Source organism: Camarhynchus parvulus, chromosome 7 (assembly GCF_901933205.1).
Source record: "Camarhynchus parvulus chromosome 7, STF_HiC, whole genome shotgun sequence".
Taxonomy (NCBI): Eukaryota; Metazoa; Chordata; class Aves; order Passeriformes; family Thraupidae; genus Camarhynchus; species Camarhynchus parvulus.
In genome coordinates, this window is record NC_044577.1 from 26,026,905 (window position 1) to 26,050,140 (window position 23,236).

A 23,236-nucleotide genomic window follows, 5' to 3' on the forward strand; every position below is an offset into this window, starting at 1 on the left:
ACAGGCTAGAAGAGGAAGGTTTCTGAGTGGTTTGTGCTCATTTTCCACTTGCCCGGACCTGGGCTGCGTGTCGGGCAAATCCGCTGGCAAATGTTAACACTGCCCAAGGGACTGAAAGTGAAGCTGGGGGCTGATGTGGCATGCGGTTGCCATGGTACTGGCCATAATCCTGCCGGAGTCAGATACCCTGATGATACGGCGAGTTTGAGCTTGCTCTGGAGTACAGCGCAGTGACCCTTCCCAACAGCATCTGGTTGTGTTTTAAACTTTTGATAAATTCCATAGCCAAAGAAATCAAAACAATTTAAATAACAAGCCCAGCCTGGCCAAAGTCCAAGTTCAGGCTGCTGCGTTTCTCATTGGTACTGCTGTTTAATGTAGATCGGAGCAAAAGCGAAGATATTCGGGGTGGGAGCGGGGCACTTTTTGGAGATTTTTTCTTCCCTCCTCGTAGCCTTAGTTCCAAAACAAGAGGATGAAAATAGATTCAACCTCCGGTGAGGTTGCTTATCGCGTTTAGGGAACAGTCTGTAATGAATGCATTTCTCCCCCTAGATGTTCCTGGCGGGTAAAGCCGCCCGTGTGCGAGGATGTTCCGCGGAGCTCTGCTGCCTCCAGCCCTGCTGTGGCGGGGGCTTGAAAAAGTCGCGCAAACTCGCGGGAAAAAAGCAACCACCAAAGTTGGAGGGAAACCACCCCCAGCTCCATCCCCGCCTCTCCGCGAGCGAATCTGCCCGAGCCAAACTTGTGCTGTTTGGGGAGGGGGGCAGCTTTCCTCGAGAAAGGGGATTTGTGTGGGCTCGCTGCAGATGTGCTCCAGCTGAGCGCGATGTGCGGGGGCTCCCGGCGCTCCCGAGCGGCGGGGCCGGGCTGGCGGAGCGGATCCCACCGCGCCCCACAAAAAGCCCCGCACCCAAAATGGTGCGGTTCGCTGAGGCGAGGGGGCGAGCCGGGATGAAAGGGGCTGAGGGGAGGAGAGAGAAGATCCGGAGCGGTGCGCTGCTCCCGCGCCAAAAGGGTGGGAAGGTTTAGATTTCCCTTTTTTTTTTCTTAAAGGGCGGGTGGAAGAGAAAACAGACCCTAGAGCCAGTTTTCCTCTTGTGCCAGGGCTTGAAAGCGCTCCAGCGTCTTCCTGCAGGCTGCTCAACTTCATCCCTCGTGTGTGTGCATGTGTGCGTATATCTATTATACACATAAAGTACGTGTACGTGTGCGCGCCGTGTCCCCCCGGCGGCACGGGCGGATGGGCAGCAGGAGCCCCCGCACCTCTGCACGCCGCCCCCGGCCCTCCACAGCGCTCCCTCCCTCCCTCTCCCCGTCCTTCCCCGCCCGCCTCCGCGGAGCTGCTCCGCGCCTGCAGCCGGGAGAGCACCGCGCCGCCGCCGCCGGGAGCCGCGGCAGCTTTTGGCGAGGAGCGGAGCGGAGCGGGGGAGAGGCACAAAAGGGAAGGACGGAGGGAAAGTCCCACCCACGCCCCCCTCCCCCAAGTTTATGATGGGGGTCCGGAGGAGCGGCGCTGCTCCGCGGCAACCGCTCGTCTGCTGAAAACTTGCTGCTCCGCTTTTTGGGTAAAGTTGATGCTTATTGTGTCTTTTTATTGTGCTTTTTATTCCTTTTTTCCCCCTTTTTTTTATTCCCGCTTTGGTTGGAGCTGCCCTGCGCCGGTGGGGGGTGTGTGTGAGGGAGGCTGCAGTTTGGTGAGGGGCTCTCCTCGCAGCGGGTGCCCGGGGGCCCGTCCCGTGTGTCCCCCCGACCTCGCAGGTGAGCGGGGAGGATGGGGCCGCGCGTGTGTCCGCTGTGTCCCCCCCTTTTCCCGCCAGACCCCTCCGGGACCGTGCCTCCACGGCCATTGTTTTTCCCGGGGGCTGCGGTGACAGTCCCAGCCCCGGGCTGCTGCCGGGACCGCCTTGCCCTGGCTCCCGGAGGACGGCAGAGCTCCCCAAAGCCAGAATAGTTTGTCTTTTTTTCAGAGGAAAAATGAAGTTGCCCCCTCGCCTCCTTGTCATCCCCCCATCCGGGAGGGGCAATCTTTCGACAAGTATATTTGCTGAGGAATTTAAAAAATTCCCTGCTGCAACTTGATCCCTGTGTGATGAGGAGCGGCTTGGAGAGACCCGGACTCCAATCCTATTAAGGACTTAGAGAGTTGAGAGTTTTTCCCCCGGACTCGGTGGCTTTAAAACAATCAGGGAGGAGGGGAGGGAGATGGGCTCATCTAGATGCCTTTTCTGCCTCAAGTGATTGCCATCATTTCCTGGGAAACCTGACTTTTCCAGCGCGGGGGCTTAGGGTGATTTATCAATGGTCCTGCTGCCGGCTTTTCCGAGGTTTACGGGCTTATTTATTTATTTATTCATTTAGCTAACCTGCAGCCAGGGCTTCAAAACTTCCCGGGCCGGGGCTGCGGCTCAGCCGCGGGTGCGGTGTCCCCTCCGCGGGGCCGGACCCGGCTCGGCCCCGATGCATGGCTCGGGTGGCCAAATGTCCGGGCGTGGGGGTCACCGCCGGCCGGGCCAGTGAAACTTGTGTCTTCCTATAGCTGCCCTCGCGTTTCATACTGCCCCAGGTGCTGGAAAACTTCGTGCTTACAGAAATTAGCATTTTATTGGTGTATGGTGTTTATATTTTTACGGCCACAGATAAAGGCGCTAGTTGTAAAACCTTGTCTACTCCCTACCAATCCCCTTCTTTTTTCTTTTTATTCTTTTTTTTTTCCAACCGAGGCTCTTGGGATGCACAAGAATTTGAAAGTAAGCGTTACTAGCATGTGCATAAAACAGCATTTAAACAAATATTGTATTGGCATGTGCTGTGGAGTTGGTGCCAAAAAAGTTAAGTAAATAAGCCATGAAATTCAAAATACACACAAGTGGAATAGACTGATTTGTTTTAAGACTTGCTGATTTTATCTGCTTGTTCTAGCTACCTTGCTTTAAGAAAAACTTTGGAGGTCTTTTTGGGGTTGGTTTTGTTTTGTTTTTTTTTTAAGTTCTAAACCTAATAAAATTAACTTCATTAGAAAAGAAACTAAATTCACCTGGAAAAGAGGATTGTGCTAGATAATTAAGTAATTGTTTATGCTGCAGAGATGTTTGAATTGCGTGATAATTGCTGCATACAGCAGCTACAGTTGGTGAATTGGTTTGGTTCAGCTTTTCTGATGGGTGGATACGGTAATTTGTATTTTGGCTGTAACGTCAGGAAATGGTGACACCTGTCAAACTTTGAATTGCAATAAAAATGTAGTATTGAATGTTATTGCAAAACTGACAACTTTTAAGAAGCGAATGAAATTCATTATGGCTTTTCCACTGTAAACAACTCCTGGAAATTTGTCGTTTGATTGAAAGCATGACCTATCTGTAGCACTGCAAAGTGCCTGATTGACTGAAGATGAACTTGTTAATCTATAGGTATGTGTATATCCAACCTCTGGTGTGTGTTTGTGAAAGAGTTGATCTTTAAAGCAAGTTGAGGTAAGATTCAGTTCATCTCAAATGTTGTTATTGCTTAAAGTACGTGACTTTGAAGTGCCCAGAAATGCAACTGCTGTTCTTCAAAGGAAAACAGATCTCGAGGACTGTTTCCAACTTCCTTTCAATGTCTTTCTTTTTTTTTCTCTCCAGTGTGTCAAAGGGGATGTATACAGATGGACAAATACTATTTGTGCTAGGTCATTCAATTAGAGAAAAATTAGAGCCATAGAAGAATTTGAACTAGATGCATATGTCAATATAAATCCAGCATAATTTCATTGAAGCTGCTCCAGGTTATACTTGGATAAAAGAGAACAGAACTTGACCTCAGACATCCAATACATAGCAGCTTGCATTCCCAAATGTCACACTGAAGTCACATTTAGAAAAGACAGCCTTCTGGCTGCATATATATAATAAGCAGTATTTTTGTCATTGTTTTGAAAACCGTTTGAACTTCGATGTCAAAGAACCATTTTTGATTATGTTTTCTGTGATTCTAATGATCTTACAAGTTTATACCACAACGTCCCTTTCAGTGGCACAGTTGTATAGAAGCTGCACAGGCTCTGGGGCTGTGTGATCAGCTGTATACAGAAAGGGTTATGTGGTCACTACAGTTTTGTCTGACTTGAAAATACATTTTTCATGATCACGATATTTTATTTCCATTGAGAACATTTGAATTTTTCACTCCTATGGACCCATTTTTTTAGTTTAAGGATAGGGTAGAGCATATGACCTAATAGCAGTTGCATTATTCTCATTCTCTATTTGCAAGTTTGGAAGACACTTGGTTAACTGCCTGCCCCTGTGTTTGGTGGCCTACTGTAAGCCAGTTGTTTGCCCTGTAGTCTGAAAGGTACACAGATACTTCATGCTTTTGTACTCTGAGAAGTGCTCTGTTCATAGTGATGTTTCCAGTGCAGATTAGTGAAAGCAGTGGATTCAGTAAGCAGTCACCAAAATCTGTATGTATTTGTGGAGCAAACACCTATCTATTGCCCCATCACAAAGCCTCCACTTAATAATCTGGCCAAGGATTTCAAGGCAGTGAGTGTCTTCAAAGAAGCTACTTAGGAACATTAGATGTGACTATAGCATCAAACTAATTAGTTGCCACTCCATTTCTATGAAGCTTCTAGGGCTTTATAGAAATGCAATATTTGCACTTCTCACTTGCTGCTAAGGCATTGAGGTTAAGCGGTCTCTGCTTTTTGTCCGCTTTCTTGCTGATGGGAAAGATTCCAGGGCATTGTTCGAGAGCTGCACAACCCCCTTATGTACCTGGGTAAATATTTTAAACAGTTGCACATTTGGACAACTTGCCACAAAGTATTAAGTGGTATTTAGGGTTTGCTTCAGCTCTGTTGCCAGGACCCTTGTAAAGAAAACCAAAACAACTTGTAGGTATTTGGGAATTAATTAATGCAACACTAAATAAAATAACAGCAAAGAATGAATCCTCCTATGAATGACAGCAAGAAGGCATTGTGTTAGAAAGGCAAATAATACGTGTGCCTGTGCATATCTACATGTATGTACACACATTTGTGTGCATGCAAGGAATATGCACAATTCATGACCTGTGCATACAGCAGATCCCATATATATGCATCTTCTAGAAACTAACTGGTGTTTGGTGTAAAAGGAAGGAAAAATTGCATCTTGCATGGCAATCTTGATAGTTCAAGAGGCAAAGTTGCAGGTTTCCCTTGTGAACAAGTGACTGGAATGGAAATAGTGGGTAATCAGGTCAAATTTTCTACAGACCAGCTCCAGTTGGGAGTGAATACATGTTCGATGTGTGTAGTCCAGGAGAGGCCACAGAACTTTTGTCCATTCACTCTTGGCTACTGTAAAACCACAACCCATAACCTTTAACTTCATATAAACAAAGTGAACCCTAATGCACTAAAGATGAAATGTGTTGCACAAAGGGAACAGGAAAATTATCCTTTAATTCAGAAGGTCAGAGCTGTAAAAATTGTTTGGGATTTGTGAGGTCTCAAAAAGAGACCTCAGTGCCTGGAAGTGGACACCCAAATTAGAAAAAAAATTGAAAATAGGCTCCCTTGGGCTCCTATTGTAATGAGTGGAAGAGTTTCTGATACTGTCATGGGCATGACTGCCCAAATACATTAGTCACTGGTGAATCTTTTCTTACCGTTTCACAATTATTTGTGATTGGCTGTCACCTTTCTGCAATTATAAATATTCTAAGAGGAAACAATACAAATTAGAACTGTAGGTACCAGGATCTTTGTACTGGATGTATTTCTTTTCACTTTCTAAGTGTTCTTTTTCATATGAAAAGAGTCTTGCAGCTTTATCCTTATTCAGGTCTTTTCTTTTTGTATCTACTGGGGAGAAAACCATTAATTTTGAGGAATGGTGAGAGTAAGCCTTAAGCTGTCTTTGACATTTTAGTTTAACTTGAATAGGTTATTTTTTTTTTTTTTAAGAAAACAAGTTGGTGGGAAGTGTGTTTTAACTGTGAGCGCCCGATTTCGACCATTAGCATAAGAAAAAAAGTTTTAGTGCATTTACTATTGTATTGAATGAAGAGTTCCAACAGTCAGGGAAAAGAAAGTAAAAGGCTGTAAAGAAATGATGGTCTATTCAGATTATTCAGCAGCCCAGAGCTCTGGTCATCTGCCTCTGAAATCTGTGATCGGGATATCACTTTTATCTTCCTGTGCCTTTCTCTCCTCTATTTCACATGTTCACTTTTGTCAAGGTTTATTGATCACATTTTCTTCTCTGCAAATCTGTGGAAAATTTAATGAACCAAAAACAACTGAGAAATAAAAGGAACTTTTTATTCATTAGTCACTAGATTGAATTTTGTTCCATAGTCACTACCCTCTTGCCTCCCATGTGCCTCATTGTGTCACTCCTGCAGCAGTTACAGTATGTACAGTGGGGATGGCCACATTATTCATTCTCTTCCAGGGAAAAGTTTGTTTAAAGTTGTGAACTCATGGCACTCCCAGCTCTGCTCCTTGGCTTTTCTCTGCCTTCCTAACATTTAGATTCTTGACTGTGATGCTTCTGTCACTAAATACCTTTAAGTGTGTATTCGGCAGAGCATTTACCTCTTCAGGAATTAAATGTATTTGCTGCCTAGCAATTAAATCCAAATTTAAATGATTGCAGATTAGTAGTAGTTATTTACAGTCCTGATTGTTTTGGTGCTGTGATCCTTGTTCATTACACATCTGCTTTGCCGTGGTGCTGCCCCAGAGCGCTTTGTGATGCAAATGCTTTTGTTAACTTACAAATAGTTTCAGTATCTAGATCATCTCAGGTGACATATTTAAGTCGCTTCTTTTTTCCCAGATGGACTTAAAAAAGCTGTAATTAAATGTGGCTTCCAGTATGATTAAGCTTTGCTAACATTTTCCATGGAATGATTTACTTGAACTCTGGCACTTTCTGAACTTGTCACTGGAAGATTTTTCAATAAACGCCCCTTTTAACATTAAATTAATTTCATTTAGTGCAGCTTGTAAGTGTAGAGAAATGAGTTAAAATGAAGCATATATCTGCCTGAGAGATTACTTGGATGTTTCTTGATTCTTAAAAACTTTACTGCTACCCCATGTTAAATGCAAAGTCTAAATCCCGGGGGAAGCAAAACCATAGAGTTCTGTAGAACAGTCCCAATACTCTCCCAGTGAATAATAGCATCAATCCTGACACTTTTAAAGGATGATCTAAAAGCCATAAAAGGGACTCTGGACTTGAGTTTGTAATTTCAGCTACAGTGATGGCACGTCTGTTTTTCTGTGCATGGAGTGACTCTCTGTTCTGTAGGAGTAGACCCTTGCAAGCTTCAACTGCCTGTAAATCTGGAGAGAGGACTTTGTGCCCAGCAGAATGAGCCCTGCTGCAAAAATCTGGGCTTCTGGGGGAAGGGGGGTGGGGGGGAATAGTAGTAAAGCGTCTCCTATCCCCTGTGAAATGTAGGATTTTAGTGGAGGTAACCCATTCACATGAAACTAATGAAATCTCTCCAGAGGAAGACACCTTCTGTGGGATGCTGTGCTGCACAGGGGAAGCCGGTGTGGGTCCAGCCCCTCAGAGAGGAGCACCCTGTGGTCACAGTCCCTCACCCCGCCAGGAGGTGGCAAATACCCGCAGCAGGGGACCAGCTGGTTCTTCCCAGAATCTGCAGGGGATGGTTCGCTGCACAGCGGAATTCCTGCAGGGGCAGTGGGGAAACTTCCCGTGTTACAAATGCAATTCAGAAGAGTGGAGATTCTGTAACGTTACAGTGCTGTGGCTTATATTCATCACTAGGAGCTTTAAATATCCAGTCTCTGGAAGTTAAATCCTGTTTTGTTTAAATGTATATTTGGTGATTATCTATTCAAGCAAGCAGATCACCTGGAAGTTGTTTAGCGCTGTGTTAAGCAGTTTGATTCTGTCGCTAAAATTCATTGAAAACCCCTTGAAAACATCTCAGCATTTATTTTTTTTCTGCTTGGAAAGTGGCATTCTTAGCTAGAATCAGTGTATTGCTCCCCTCCACGCTGACCTGAGGAGCTCTATTAGAGCCCTTTTATCACACCGTCTTTAAAAGCAAGGTCTGTTGATTGCAGCGGTGTTAAAAGAGCATCAGTTCCCAAGACCAAGATCGCTCCTTTTCACAGCAATGCTCAGCAATGCCCCTTTGTGCGGGGGACAATGCAATAAGTCAGACAGGACTTTCTGAGCCACCTCTATAAGGAACTGTAAGGGCTGCTGAAGTACACTTGTGTTAAGTTGAATTGATTGAAATTTAATGGCTGTTAGTAGCTATGAATGGTAATGATTTTCTAGAGTATCTTCACCATGCTTGACATTAATAACTGTAGAGTGTGTATGTGTGACGCTAGTATGTTATTCATTTTTAAAGATGCTTTCTCCCAGCCCTCTTTCCCATAATTTAGTTGTTTTGATGCTTCAGAAAAGAAAAAAAATCTTGTGCTTCAAAGAGCACGTACATCTTGTCAACATAATTTTGTGCTCAAGATTTTTATTTTTTCCAATTCTAACATAAATCAGACTACAATATAGTGAGAGTGATGAATTTGTTTTACATGCCATCAAGAATTAATGTTATGCAAATAAAAGCTTTACAGGTGCCATGATTTACTTAATAATTTCAAGTTCTAATATTTAAGCTCATTCATTATGTTTGAGTAAAAAAAAATAACACAGCATGTTCATATTTTAAAACGTGAAATGTGAGATTTGTGTGCATTTGCTGTGTGTAGTTGCTGTGTAAGCACATTTGATGGCTAAGAAAGAATCAATCAGTGTTTGCATTCGGCATCCTATGCTTGTAGATGTTAGAGACATTTCAAAGAGAATAATCAAATATTTGTATGTAAGGAGAGGAAGAGGGTGGTGAAATATCCTTCACAGATACAAAGAAACAGAAAACTGCCAAAGAAAACTTTTTTGGCCTTCAGAATTTGAGCAGGGCAGCACAGTTTTGCTATGCAAAGTGGCCTTTATTTCATCCTGAGCCGTTTGCTCCCAGACCTGCCGCCTTTGCCGCACGGTGAGGATGCACTGAGGAGCTGGTGAGAGCTGTAGGCATCCTGGGTCAAAGGTGAATGGGAATGTGATGGCAGGGTTTGCAGGCTTTGATATGATTTTTAGTGTGCTTCCCAAAGGCTAAGGACAAGGGGGAGAAAGTTTGACACATAAATACATCTTGAATCTCTGAAGATAAGAATAGATTTTGATTTTATTTCTCAAAAATTGAGGTCGCAGTGGTCTGATGACAGGTTGAAAGCCCATCACTCAAATTTTTTCCTGTCTCTTACTTTTGTGGTTTTTTTTTTTCAAATGAGCAGACAGATTCTTATTTTTGATACATTGTACACATTGAGTTAGTGACAGCATATTCAGGTTTTGAAGTTTGTGGCCCCAGGATCAAGGTTTAGCACCAGCATTCAGGCCTCCCTGCCCAAACAGTAGTAATTTTACTGATAATCCCATAAAAGAATCAAACCTCTTAAATTTGGTAACAGTGAATTAAAAGTGAATCTTTATAAAATGCAAGAGGGTCGTGTGCTTCTGTGATTGCTACAGTTCACAGTTGTGGGAGTAGGCTCAAGAATTGCTCCTTGACCTCTTCAAGCCCAGGGGACCATTGGCCAGGAAGCAGAGTGGTACTTGGCTTTCAGTAATTTTGACAGCTTCTCCTTTTGCTCTGTGTTCTTGAGGAACTTGGAGGAGAAACTCATTCGGATGCCCCATTCAAGCCAAGGATTTAGCTGGGTGTTAAAGGGCCATTTTGGAAGTGGCACACAGTGTATGTACCGTGATCAAGTTAATTGTGTTGCTTTGGCAACCCCAGCTTTGGTATTTCCTGGCTAGGACTTGTTGATGGAATCATATTCCAATATCTGGCGTCATCAACACTAAAATCTTCTACAAAACCAGGTCAGTGTTGTAAAAAAGTTGCAGAAAAAAGAGATGGAGGGTTTTTCTGAGAGTGTTAACAATTCATTGTTTTACATGCTTTGTGTTGAACTAAGTTTCTGTTTAGAATTTTTAAGTATAATTCCATTGTAGAAAATACAGTAGCAATATAATTGCTTTTCCAGTAGACTCCAAGTGATTGTTTTAGAATTCCTTTTGTGGAGAATTTCAGCATTTTGAGGTTTTGTTTCAATTCACAATAAGTCATATTTGGAAACCTTAAATTTCTTTGTAACTGCAGTAAACTGGATTCTTAGCTTTGCTCGCTGCTTCTGAGAGCTGTAAGGGAACAACAGGGCTGAGCACAGCACATGTGTTACTGAACCATGTCCATGGCAAATTTTTTCATCTTTGATTTATTGTGTGTGCTGTTGGGGTCTTTTTCCCATTTTCTGCAGAGAAAAGGGAATGAGGAGGGAAACATTGTGCATATTGGGGTTGCATTATCCCAGCAAAGCTTGCAGTTCTTTAGAGACCTTGCTGCAGCACTCTAAATCTCCATTTCCTATTTGAGAAAATGTTCCTACTTCTGAGTATTACTCCAAGGCCTCTGGCAGGGGTTGGTAAAATTGAAACTATGTTTTGGACTTCTTTTGAGAAATTCACTGATGCTGGAGGTGATTTCATCCCTCTGGGTCAAAGCACATGAGGGAAGTGGGAGGTGAAAGGCAGGTCTAGATCTGTGTCGAGAGGATGAGTATGAAATGGGGCAGCTCTGGAGGTTGCACCATTCTCCCAGGAGTGTGCAGAGTGAGGGGTCTTCCTCTTCTCCATTCCAGAGGGCATTTCCAAGGTGCAGATGGCAGGGTCATCTTTGCCAATGCATTTGTTTCCTTTAATCTCTTCTCAGGGTAGAGAGACATCTGAGAATCAGACTCCATCCAAGCTGTTGAAGGTGGGAGATGAGATGGGCTTTCTTGGTAGAGAGGAACTCACTGCTTGTGAGTTGGCGTTGCTTTCTGCTGCCCACTTTGGGCTGGCCCATTTCTGGTCGCTGTGGGTTTCTCTGCACCAGGTGGTGGCTTTCCAGAGAGGCACTGCCTCAGTTTAGGCTGGAAACTTTTAGTGCATTGGCTGCAGTCAGGTAATGAAGTGCTCCAGCTGTCAGACTAAGGAAGGGGACACAGAACAACCTGGGACCCCTAACCCTGGTCATTTTGGTGTCTTCCTCCTTTGCTGTTGAAGATGCAACTTTTCAGCCTCCTGCCATCACCCCACTCCCTCCTCCTGTTACTGAATGTGGAATAACTAGTGCATTCACGGGGTTTACCAGAATCAGATCTCCAGTGAAGTGTAGGACCCTCTAGTGGAAGTGAAGAAGGCAACCACTCAGGATGTCTTCGTCAAAGTGACTTTTCCCTCCTTCCCTCAGTCACTCTCTTCTGCTGGCGTGGTGCAGCCCAGGGGCTGCTGCCTGGGACTGGCAGGCTGTTAGCCCTGCTCTAATGAAGGGAGAGCAGCTGGGGGTTTTTATCTGGTTTATTTTTTTCCTTTCTTGCCGTGTGTTGTTGGGTTGCTAGGATGAGGTCTGTGGTCCTGGTGTGCTTTCTCGGTGTGCTAAACCACTCGTCCCACAAACCTCCCATGTAGGCTGGACTGGGAGTCCTTGGTGCAGCAGTTCAAACAGAGTGCAGAGCTGCAGGTGCTCTTTTGCTGGCTGAGTGCTTCAAATGTCACACCTATCCTTGGCTTAACATCTGTGCTCTTTCAACATCTCATGTGAGCTAATGCAGTTTAGGCATCACCCATTTCTCTCTCTCTCCCTGGAGGTTACAAATTTCCAGACACCCTTGAGATGGAGTTTTAAGGTCATCAGTGGCATTTTTAGGTCACAGAACTGCAGGACCTTGTCTTCTTGCCGGCTAATCAAATGACTAATTAGTTCATATATCGCTGCTGTTATCTTTCTCTCTAGCTTTGGTTCAGCTCTGCAGGATGAAGCCTGCTAGGAGATGACATCTGAGAATTACTTGATTGGAAATTTCGAGGCAGATATGGTCAAGGGAGTCCATATGAGCAATCACTGGTGCCTGTGTTAGTCTCTGTACCCCAAATCATCCCCATGTATTAATGCATCTGTCAAAGCACAGTATTTAAAAACAGCCTTGCTCTAAGCCTTTCTATGATTATGGCAGTGAATACTCAAAATATGCAGCACTCTTAATTCCATTGTAATTTGAGTCATATGCACAAGACTGTATTTTAACAGATGTAGCTGTATACATATATTATAATTTATTTTAATCTGTGAGCAATTTTACATCTGGGCACTTTATCCTGCACCCTCTTAAATGCTCACTAATAAGGACTTGGGCAGTGCAAGCCTTTGTGTGTATCACAGCCACATTAACCCGCTTTATTTCACACTTTTCTCAGGTGTTGATGGCATCTGGTTGTGACAGATGCTTTCTGATAAAGCCTTCAGATCAACATGCCTTTGGAGACATCAGTGCTCTGTGTTGGTACTTGCAGACTGCTGTATCCAAATACTCTTCTTTAATTGTCTTATTAAGTAGAGAATTAAGCTATGTGCTTTGACTGTTTTGGTGCCAGTGATTCTTATTGCAGGCTTTGGCACGGCACCACATTGTGTTTTAAAGAGACAGCATCACTTTAATGATGTGGGAATTGAGTTGGAGGATAAAAATCCACTGAGAAAATGGCTGACTGAAAGTACAGTACGTAAAATCTGATTTTATGTTCTACCCCTCAGACTATTAGGTGGGGGGTTTAGTTCAAATGCCTGCAATGATTTAAGAAATAAAAAGCAGAAATTCTCCCTGCTGCCAGACCACAGGCTCCTCAGCGCCAGACTTGCAGACGAATGTCACATGTTGCTGTATGTTTTGAAAGCATACCATGTGTTATTCTTTAGCTGTCTCAGTCTTCCCCCCCAGCTATATCATCTTCCCCCTAGCCAACCTCACAGAAAAACTTCTAATGAAAAAACTTTCCTTTCCCCCGTCCGGCACAGACCCCAGGATGTGTTCCCCTGTACCTGTCAGCCCACGTGAAGGTCTCTGTCCACAAGCTTGCAGAAGTGATTTTAACTTGACTTCATGTAACTCTGCGTCTTATGCTTTAAATCAGGCACTTTTGACACTGATATTGCAGCTTATGTTGTGCGTTAGGATCAAGAGCTCACAAATGACTAAACATATGGTTAAAACTTTTTTTCATGAAATATAATATGTTTCAGTTTAACTCAGCTGTGGGTCTAGATAACAAACCTCCACAGTTTGCCATTAGAATAATTGCATTTCCAGAAACAATTTTTTGCTCCTTCTTTTCTACTGTCTTGGATTAATGTTTCCTCCAGCTAATGACAGGACTGGACATGCAGACTGGATTAGAGCATAGTGTGAGTACTATGAGCTGAACATGCTGGCATCTCACTTTATTGCCTCCAAGGTTAAGCGGTTTACTGTGAGGTTGCAAGAAGTAAACTGAAAGCAAAAAGGCAAATTAATCCAGATCTCTTGGGTTCCGTCAGTGACGAGCGTGGCTCCCAGGGCATTTGCCTCTAAAATGTTGTTTTGCCTGCCCCCCAGCCTGCAGCAGTGGAGCTTTCTGACTTATGACCAACTTGTGCTTAAATGGGAGGTCAGAGTCCAGCCACCCCTCGGGTAGCTGGGTGTCACTCCGGCAGTGTGGCCACGGGATGCCGCTCCTCCTCCTGATCTGCAGTGCCAGGATGAACGTGGCAGAAAAGTTGGCAGCAGCAGCCTGGCGCTGCGGCTCTCGTGAATGGTAAAGGCTGCTTTGCATTACAGCTGCTCCCTGGGGCTGCCTCCTTGCAGGAGGTCTGCTCCCAATTTCAGCAGGGGTAGGAAGCAGCCAGCACTTGTGCTCGACATCTCTATTAAGTTCACTGTACCAAGGAAAAAACAGCTACTCAGGAAAGCCACTGCCTTGGTTTCTGCAGAAAGAAGAGTTGAATTGGTCCAGTGGCAGAACTGCAGATCTCATCTCTGATAAGCAAGAAACTGCTGGGGAATAATGTTAGGATAAAGGATAGGGCTGGGAAGACCAGAGCAGATGGTGCAAGGGATCATACATGCATCGCACCTACATGTGCTAGCTAGACCACTGCTGCAAATTCATCATACTTCATTTGTATTCCTTTTATTTTTCTTTTTTGTTTGTTTATTTGTTTGGAGGTTTTTGTTATTTTTTGGTTTGGGTTTTTTTTTAACACTGCCATGAATGAATCTTATGCAAGTACCTGCATCCAGCTGTACCTTACAATTGTAGGTGGTATTTCCACCTATGAGCTTAGGTGCTGGTTGTGCCGTCTGATGTCACAGTTTGCAAGTGGACTGGTCATACTGGGGACTGAATGGGTCTGCACTTATTGTACACAAAAGCTTAGATTTGCATCTATGTTGGAAAGCTGGATCCCAGCCTGTGTCTTAAGCGTGTTGGGCTTGTAATTCTCTTTTCAGTAGAAATTAAAGATTTATTGGTTATCTATGAAAACAATAATAGAAAGTTTGTGTTTCATGTTTAGGTATGAGTGTAGTGCTTGAATGATGAGGTGTGCTGTGTTCAGAAAGAAACCTGGTACCATCCCACATGAGTGCAAAGCTTCTACTGGGCTTGTGTCTCTGACAACTCAATTTGACAACTCCTGCTTTACTGGGACCTCCTTCCTCATCAGTCCCTCATGTTTCCTGGGGAGCTGCAGTGTTCAACTGGACTCAGCAACCCAGCTGTGTTGTAGTGGTAGAAATATTGCAGGGACATGGCAAGTGCCCTGCTGGGACCACCAGCCTCAGGCAGAGTGACTCCTGTGTGCAGAGCTGACTGTATAGCTTGTATCTGTGGGGAGGAAAAATGGGTGTTATGTTTCCCCTCTTGAAGTCACTGAGAACTTCACCAGAGTGCCACAACTTCTCAAATAGGGTGGATGGTGGCTTAGCCACTTCACCCACCAGCTCCCTCAGGACCCACAGCTTAGTCCCTTAGAAATACCAGGAAATGTTGCAGCTCACCAAAGGCACAGGGCTGCTCTTTGTATCCCAGGTTCATGGCAAAGAGCTAGTGAGCGATGACTGCTTTGTGAGACCAAGTGTGACCATGAGGGCACGTCCTGCCTTGTGTGTCACCAGTTGCCTCTCACATGGACCCCTGTGACCTTTTTGTACTAATGTGCTGGATCTGGAGCTGTGCCTTGGAACCATGCAGAGCTTGTACTGGAGCAGAATGGTGACTTACCCTGCAGCCTTCCACAAGCAGTGGTACATACTCTGCTTCCCTGTGCTTTGTCTGCATACAAGTAGGCAGGGGCATTTCAAGATAATTGCTGTAAACTGGAAATGTCCACCATACTAAGGATTTGCACGGTTGGGACAGACCTTTCCTTTGTGACACTGTCATGGTGGCACATGAGAAGCTACTTGAACCCGATCCTCTTGATTTATGAAAGAACTGGTTGTAAGTTTGATTATTTCCCATGGGGCTTCTCAGAAAGCAATGCTTTCCCTGCCCTTTTCTTATCTGAGGGAGCCCTTCCTGTGGCCTGCAAAGATCACCTTACTTTCAGGGCATTTGTGGGACATGCATGTATTACAGTTCTAGTTGGTAACAATACCTGTGTGGGTTATCTTAGAAAAACTATTGCATTATTATGTAGGAAGTTCATAAAACTTTCACAGTCTATTTTTATAAGGGAGATCTTTGCCTTAAATTTGTTGCTCTTTAGCAGAAGAGCCAGTCCCCCAGCAGAAGAGGAGGCTGGAATGTGATGTTATCAGCTCTCTGCTCTGCTAGACCTGCGGGCTGTTACAAACCACGGTTATCCCCTCTTGGAGGCAGGCACTTGGCTCACGAGTAGTTAAGGGACATGAAGGGGTCCCAAGGAGACAGATGCACAGACAACCTGGTGGCAGCTGGGAAAATACTGTGGGGGAAAGAAGGGATGTAAGACACCAAACCTGCAGGAAACCAGTCTTCATTATTTCTGTAACTTGTCTGACTACTTGCGCTCTTTTATTAACTTTTTATTACGGCAAAAGTGAATAGAACAAAAATAGTCTAAGTGCCAAGGGGATAAACAGGAATTAAAAGGATTAAGTTCTGAACACTTTACTGCTTTTAGAAAGATGTTATTTGATTTACTAGCTTAAGTTAAACTTACATGACCAAATTACTTCTTAACCTAATAATGACTTTTGTGGGGTAAAAAAAACCCCATCTGTTTAGGTGTTTTGGGATTTAATCCAGAATACATCATAACTCTTTAGGCCATTATGGAAGTGTGGAGCAGCTATCCTTTGTGTCATAAGCTAAATGAGTGCTGACTGGGATTTGAGTCTTCTGGAAGTCAGCATGACCTGCATGTGATGTAGGTATGGATAATAACTCAGCATGTAAGATAGCAAGGGAACTATTCGCAGTGTTACATTAGCTATGTTGCCAACTGTGATATTTTTGATTGTTGCATTTTTCATAAACTCTAGAAATACTTTAAGATAACTTGTTGGGGTTGTTTGTTTTTTTTTTTTTTTTAATATTAAAGTCTTTGTTTTCAAAAGGCAGCTCATGGAAAGTTGATGACTGACAGTGGCAATTCTGTTTGAGATCACCTGCAATAAACTTCTCTCCTGATACCTGTCAATGTAGTCAAGCCAAGCTCCTGCCCTTTTTAAGGGTTCAGAGTTGCTGGCAGTTTGTGTTGGTTTCCTCTGAATCCACAGTGCTTGTTTGTGGCTCTTTCTTCCCCCCACAGCTCCTCACACAGCACACTTGCATGTTGGACAGAGTCCAAATTTCCTCCCTCCTGGGGATTCCTTTGCTGTTAATTTAAGTGATGGCAAATGCAAACTTCTTGCCAGAGCTTGCTGTGTGTTTTTTGGATGCTTTTTATAGCTGTTCCCTAAGGGGTCAGCTTTTGTCCTTCCCCACCACGCTTTCTGCTGTGGGGAGAGAGGCCTTGAACTGGAGCTGATGGGTCCCACCTGGCTTTGAATGCATCTCTGACATGGCTTCAGGACCTCACTGTCTTTCAGAGTTTTTGAAGACTTTTGCTTTGTTGTTGTTTGTACAAAGCTGATCTTTATAATAACTTGAGTGTATATGTAATCTTAAAAGCAGAATTGATCATGCATGCCTATAATAGAATGTGTCTAAGTTCTTATTAGATGGTTTTCTGCAGCACTGTGACCTGATGATTTTAGATGCTACATGAAAGTTACAATTAGGGAGGAAAATGACTATTTTTAATAGGTATGCAAAATAGCTTTTCTCTTCAAAAGTCATGTGGTGAAGACATGGTGCTAATATGAGACAGAGTGAATGTGTTGAAGAGAAGTGCCCATCTGCTGTATGCCTGAACTGTAGATTTATGGGATATCTTCTCAAACTGGGGATGTTCACACAGATCAGAGCGCAGTCTAGAAAAGCACCGAGTCTCCTTTCAGGTAGACCAGCAGTAGCCAGGAAAGCTAAAAAGCAGCTCTTCAGTTTGAAGTCATATGTGCCTTTGCTCATTTCCCTTCAAAAGGCCTGCCCTTGTCACCAGAGGGGATGTGAGTGCCTCCCCCAGCCACAAGTTCTGCTTCCCAGGGTTATTCTCCAGGGCCTTTGTCCTGCTGTGACGTTTGTGCTTGCGCAACTGAGAACCCATTTAGTTGTGGTTTTAACCCTTGTCAGCTGTTTTCAGAGGTCCTCCTCTGATTTGGCCAGACAGTTTTGTTGAAGGAGCTGTGCAGCAGGACGTGTTCACAGGACAGGGAGAAACAACCCTGGCTTTATGGAGATGCACATGTTGGAGGAATGTCATCTGTTTGTGGTTCATTTTGCACTGGGGTCCCTCAGGGCACTGCGTGTTCTGTGATCATCTGGGCTGTTGTAGAAGGCAGAACATTTGATTGAGAACAGAGGTTTGTAACGCCAGCACTGCATAGGTTTGGTGTCCATTTTGTGTTGAACTGAAAGTCTCTGGTGGAATCAGAGAATCATAGGAATGCTCTGTGAGGGCACCTGGTAAACTAGTGGAAATGATGGTGGAGTTCTCCATTGTGGCATCCTGGATGGAGAAATAAACCCTCGAGTCTGGAAGCAGCGTGGCGGGTGGACTCAGCATTTGGGGAAGGTGACTTCTGTAGACCATGCAAGAAGCAGCACAGCACCTTAAAACGGGATTCAAGTAGGAAGAGCTAGATTATCTGGGGGGAAAAAATCCAGTGGAGTGGACATCCAGGGTGCAGCATCTATTGGGATACCTAGGTCCTCGGTAATTAGTAACTGAGTGTGAAGATCATGCAAATTTGCTGCTTTTCATAACCTAAAAAGACCCCGCCCCAAAAACGGTTTGGTTGCTTGTCCTGTGCTGAGGCAGCAGATGGGACTGAGGACACAGCACTGGTAACTGCAGAAAGTGTAATGCATTCAGGTCTGCTTCACTCCATTACAATAGAGATTGACAAATTGGAGAGAGTTCAGGAGAAAAAAAGAAGTAACAAGAGAGCTTGAGGGATTGACTTACAAGAGAAGACCGAAAGAGCTGAATATAGATAACTTGGCTAAAGGATGACAAATGGGGTGGTTGAGATATAAATCTACAAATATCTGAAGGGTGTAAACACCAAGGCTATGAAGAATTATTTAGAGTGGTACAATGGGGTGTAACTAGAAGTAATGGGATGAAATTTAAGAGAAGGCAAATTTCAGTTGAATAATGGGAGAAGCTTTTTGACAGTGTGATGTATTAAGCCATGGGCTGCTTTTCCAGCAGTAGTCCTGTTGCTCAGTGTTTAGGGCACAACCCTGTTTGCTTAAGAAGACAGGGTTTTCCAGAGTCTTTATTAAGGACAGTTTCAAATCATGCCTTTTGTGTTTTATGTATTTGATGCAGAGGCATGCAAACCATACACCAAAGCCGCTGCGCCTCTCCACACATGCACCATGTCTGGATGTGACAGAGCAGCTCCTGGTGTTGTGGTGGTGGAGATGAGGGCAGGGGTGTGAGCAACCTCTTGAGCCACAGCTGAGCCCAGATGGCCCCACTGGCATGGCAAGCTTGGCCAGGTCAGTAGTATCTGCTCTTTGATCAGGACCTTCTTTTACCGCCCACACTGCTCCCATCCAGGTGCTGTAGTGTTACCTTTTGGGGGTTAGTTCACTTACGGTCTCTGGAATAGATATCAAAGTTATGCTGCAGCTCTGCACCAAGAAATCTCTCACTTTGCTTCAAAGAAATCAGGACAAACAAGCTCCCATTGATGCACATGGTCTATGATCTTTTATAAATCTACAATACTGTACCTTAACTTTTTCTTTAGAAACTCCCATTTCTTCTGCTTTTCACTTCACTTGAAATGCAAACTAAGGTCAGAGGATCACTTTCCTACTGGCAGAACACACTGCATTGTCTGTCATTTTAAAATGTCCTCCACAGTAACTGAGGAAAGGTTCATTTCTCTACTCGTTATGTTAAAAGTGACTCTTGAATGCATTTTTCTTTTCCTAATCTAGATGGGCTAAATTAGAAAATTAGGTTAACTAGCTTGTGTAAATCAAGTTAGAGTTATCTCAACTAAAATGGTAGCACAGGAAAGATGGCAGATTCATGTAAATAGAGGAACAAATGCAGCTGTAGCACTTAGCACACACTGGAAACTTGGCTATTTTGTTGAAGAGAGGGAGGACAGAAAGCTTTAAAGCACTGGCATTCTTGGAGCATAAATGAGACGAGCTGAAAGTGTCTTTTATAATTGTTCTTAAATGTGTTTTGTATTGTTGGTGCTGTCCCTGAAGAGGTCTGTGTCCATACGCTTCAGGGAAATTTCTGAATTATATCCTCTCTCACTCTGTGGGAAGAAAGAACTGCTGAAGGGTTTCATTCTCCTCTGCAAGGGGATGAATAGTTTTCTTGCTGAAAAATGCAGTTTTAGTCTCCTCAGAACTGGATTAATTTGGTGGATCATTTTCATGGGAAATTTTGTATGTGGGGAAATGTCAAAACAATTGTGTCTTCATTGCATTTCCATTACTGAGGGCTGTGGTGAGAGTACACTCCTGGAGAGGAGAGCTTTGCTTTGAACCACTTTTCACATCCAGACCAGGAGTGGATGTGTGCTCAGGCCCCATCGTCTCAGGAGAGCAGCATAACCACTAAGCTACCTCAAGTTTGCCACCTTAATCTAAGTGGTTTCCATTCAGCAGAAATAAATCATTTATGTCAGTATGACTCCAGAATTATTTTTAAAAAATTGTTTGGTTTCACTGCTGTGCAGGAGTATCAATTATCCTCCCTACCTTATTTCTGAGTCCACTTTAAAAAGGAATTTTAATTATGCAGCTGGGGGTCTCTAATAGCATTTGCAGGAGACATCACTGGAGTTTTTTTCCCTGGAGGTTGATTGATGATACTTTTGCACCTCTATTAGTAGACTTAGGCCCAACCCATTTAGAAGGCAGACTTTCCAGGCAGGCACTCCTCAAGAGGACGGTGTAAACCTGGCAAGGTTTCTTTTAATTGTTGCTGCAAACTTCTCTGAACCTTGATAGTGAAAGACATCTTTGCAAAAGCAAGCCTGAGCAACTGAGGGAAGTGTTTGGGGGGAAAGGGTACCTCGGAATAAACCGCAGCAAATTTTGGGGTCACCATAGCAGTCTGGGCCAGTTTTAACTTCACAGCAGGGCTGCATTATGATCTGGAGCATTTGGAGTATTCCCAGCCTTGTTGGTCTGAGTTGATAAGCTGCAGCTGAAGGGCCAGGAGATGGGTGGGAGCTATGAAGCACCAGCAGGAGCAGCAGAAATGCAGCTCCCCGAAGTCCTGGCTTGCAAGAGCCAGCCTGTGCAGCATGGCAGACTATTAGGCACAGTAAGCACACTTTTTTGTCAGTATAAGAAAGGAAAAGGCTGCCCTTCCTCCTTATCTGTTGAGGGCAACGAAAAATCTTGAGCCAGCTTGTGCAGTGAAAGGATTAATTTGCTGTGGATGTTTGATTAATAAAGCAGTAGTCTATCTCATTCCATTTCCCCATAGTAACTGCAAAAGAGTTTCAGATGTGCGTGGCCTTTGCTGTTCTCCCCCTACTGTGAAACAGATGTCTCATTGCCCCCAGAAAGGACAGATCAGCACCCAAACCCTCCTTCTGGCAGGACATGAGGAGAAGCCGAAACTGAGGGAGGGAGTCAGCCCAAGTGCAAGGAACATGCCTTTCTTTTTCTTCTGCAATATGAGAAAATATAAATGAGTGTGCATGAAAGCCAGGCAGTGGAATCAGATTATATTGACTTAAAATACAGTGTTAGTTTTCTTCAGCAGCATTTAAAGGTTGGAAGGTTTTCAGCTAAGTTTGCTGACAGTTGCACAGTTTCTTTACTGCCTTTTGTCCTTTTCCAGGGCATCTATCCTCCATTACTCCATACTAGTGCCCTGCCTTTATCTCTTCCAAGTCCTGCTCCTCAGCCCAGCACTGTGGGCCTCCGAGAGTAAATGTTTATAATGTTCATTTAGCTTTCAGTGAAATCTCTTCCAGCTTTCAAAGAAAGCTCTTTAGGTTGGTCTGCACAGATGTAAACTTTCAATAGGAGAAATTCCCTGTGTTCAGCTAATGGCTTCAGGACACCAAGTGATGCTGATGCAAACTGTAGTTCAGTGTCCTTGTAGCTTCATGTGCTACGTCTGATTTTGAGTTTAAGCACTCCATAAGAGAGGATTTAGGCCTTCTATACATGCAGCATATACTAACAGTGCCTTATATTTGTTTATGTATAAATAAGATGTCTCTCCACAAGATCTGTTGGAAGCCAAGTATGGGGTTTAAAAAAGGAACAGTAATTCTGTCATAAGGTGCATTGTGTCAACAGAAGTTTATTTTATTTACCTCTTAGAGTAGGAAGTGCTCTGACTTGTTAGTTTGTTGTTGCTTTTTGATGTGTTGGGTTCTAACATGGTTCTCAGTGACTTGTATTCTGTTTTCCCAAGAAAAGCCTTATATCACAGTTTCAGTTATTTTCCTTGGCAAAACTTAGTATTTTATTTATTGTTAGCTGCCATAAGTTACAGATGAACTAGCTCATGCTTAGAGCTACATATTTCATTCACTTAGTTTGCACATTAATTTAGAAAACTGAGGAGATGGTACCAGCCATAGGTGATGGAAGTTTTTCCCCTGATGCATTCTCATTTCACAACAAATCTAGCAGTGACTGAAGGGCTGAGGGATGTTGTTTCTTTCCATCAACACCCATACAAGGATTTTCTTCCCATATATCTCAAAGTGCTTTAAAGAAATGCTTGAATATTATATACCAGATGCTTGTGTTAAGAAGCTGAGTCACAGATGGACAGTCAGGGGTATCAGGACACCTGATAATAGTGTCAGAGAATGGGGGCCCTTTGCTCCCTGTCCTGGGAATTAGACCAACTGCTTCATGGTCCCCTCCTATCCCACTGCAGAAGTGGCTTAAGGTGTGCAGGAATTTCAGGATCCTATATTCTAATGCAGAACAAATGTTCCAGGATTTATTGTGATGTCCACAAAATCAGCTGTCTTTGCAGTATGTCCACTCTGGATGAATCATTTCTTGTCACTTTTCTCTGACAAGATGGGAGAGTGAGTGGCCATAACTCTGAGCTGTGTCCTCCACGTCTCTCCTGAGGGCCAGGAGGAAAGAGCAGTGCTGGGACTGGGTTCCCTTGGTGTGGTGCAGTTCCAGCACCTCTGAGCAGGCATCAGATGAGCAAGTGATAAGACAGGTCTAGCAGTGTCCTGGCAGCTCACTGATGAGGTTGAGCAGCCCAGTTCTGGGTTGCCTTGGACTGTCCAGCCCCAGCCCAGAGGTGCCTTAACGTGCTCCACACACAGCACAGCCGTGTCTGCAAATGACTTCCAGAGCTGCAGGCTGGGGACTTACACTAGACTAAAGCTCCCTTAGGAATGTAGAAATAGAGGTGGAATAATTAGCAACCAACCAGTGCTGGACCCCTGAATTGGTCTACCTCTGCTATGGTTTACACCCATAAATTCTGATAGCTGTTGTAGGGCCATGTGTGTATGAGAGCAGGGAGAGGAGGAGAGAACTTCTGATAGTGATCAAACTGCATCTTAAACTCTGGTTTGTGTTGAGCCAGAAGGGTTTAATTATATACATGTAACATGCAATGAAAAGCAACATGGGTCTTGGGTAGACCATATGTCTTAAGTGCTGCTTGGGATCACTGAGAGCTGCAGAACCAAGCTTTAGATTTTGGAGATGTGGTTCAGACACAGAATTGTGCTGGTGTCCCTAAACTTTCCTGGTTTGAATAACATTTTTGT

At 44.0% G+C, this 23,236-nt stretch overlaps 1 protein-coding gene across 2 annotated transcripts in view; it reads left to right on the plus strand.

Moving 5' to 3' along the window:
* The first annotated feature begins 1,305 nt into the window (after window positions 1–1,305).
* Window positions 1,306–23,236, plus strand: part of GLI2 (GLI family zinc finger 2) — a 187,902-nt gene continuing 165,971 nt past the window's right edge. Inside the window, exon 1 of one of the 2 annotated variants that reach the window (XM_030952351.1) lies at window positions 1,306–1,568. The gene's annotated coding sequence lies outside the window, so the exon portion shown is untranslated. The other variant, XM_030952352.1, reaches the window with a different exon arrangement.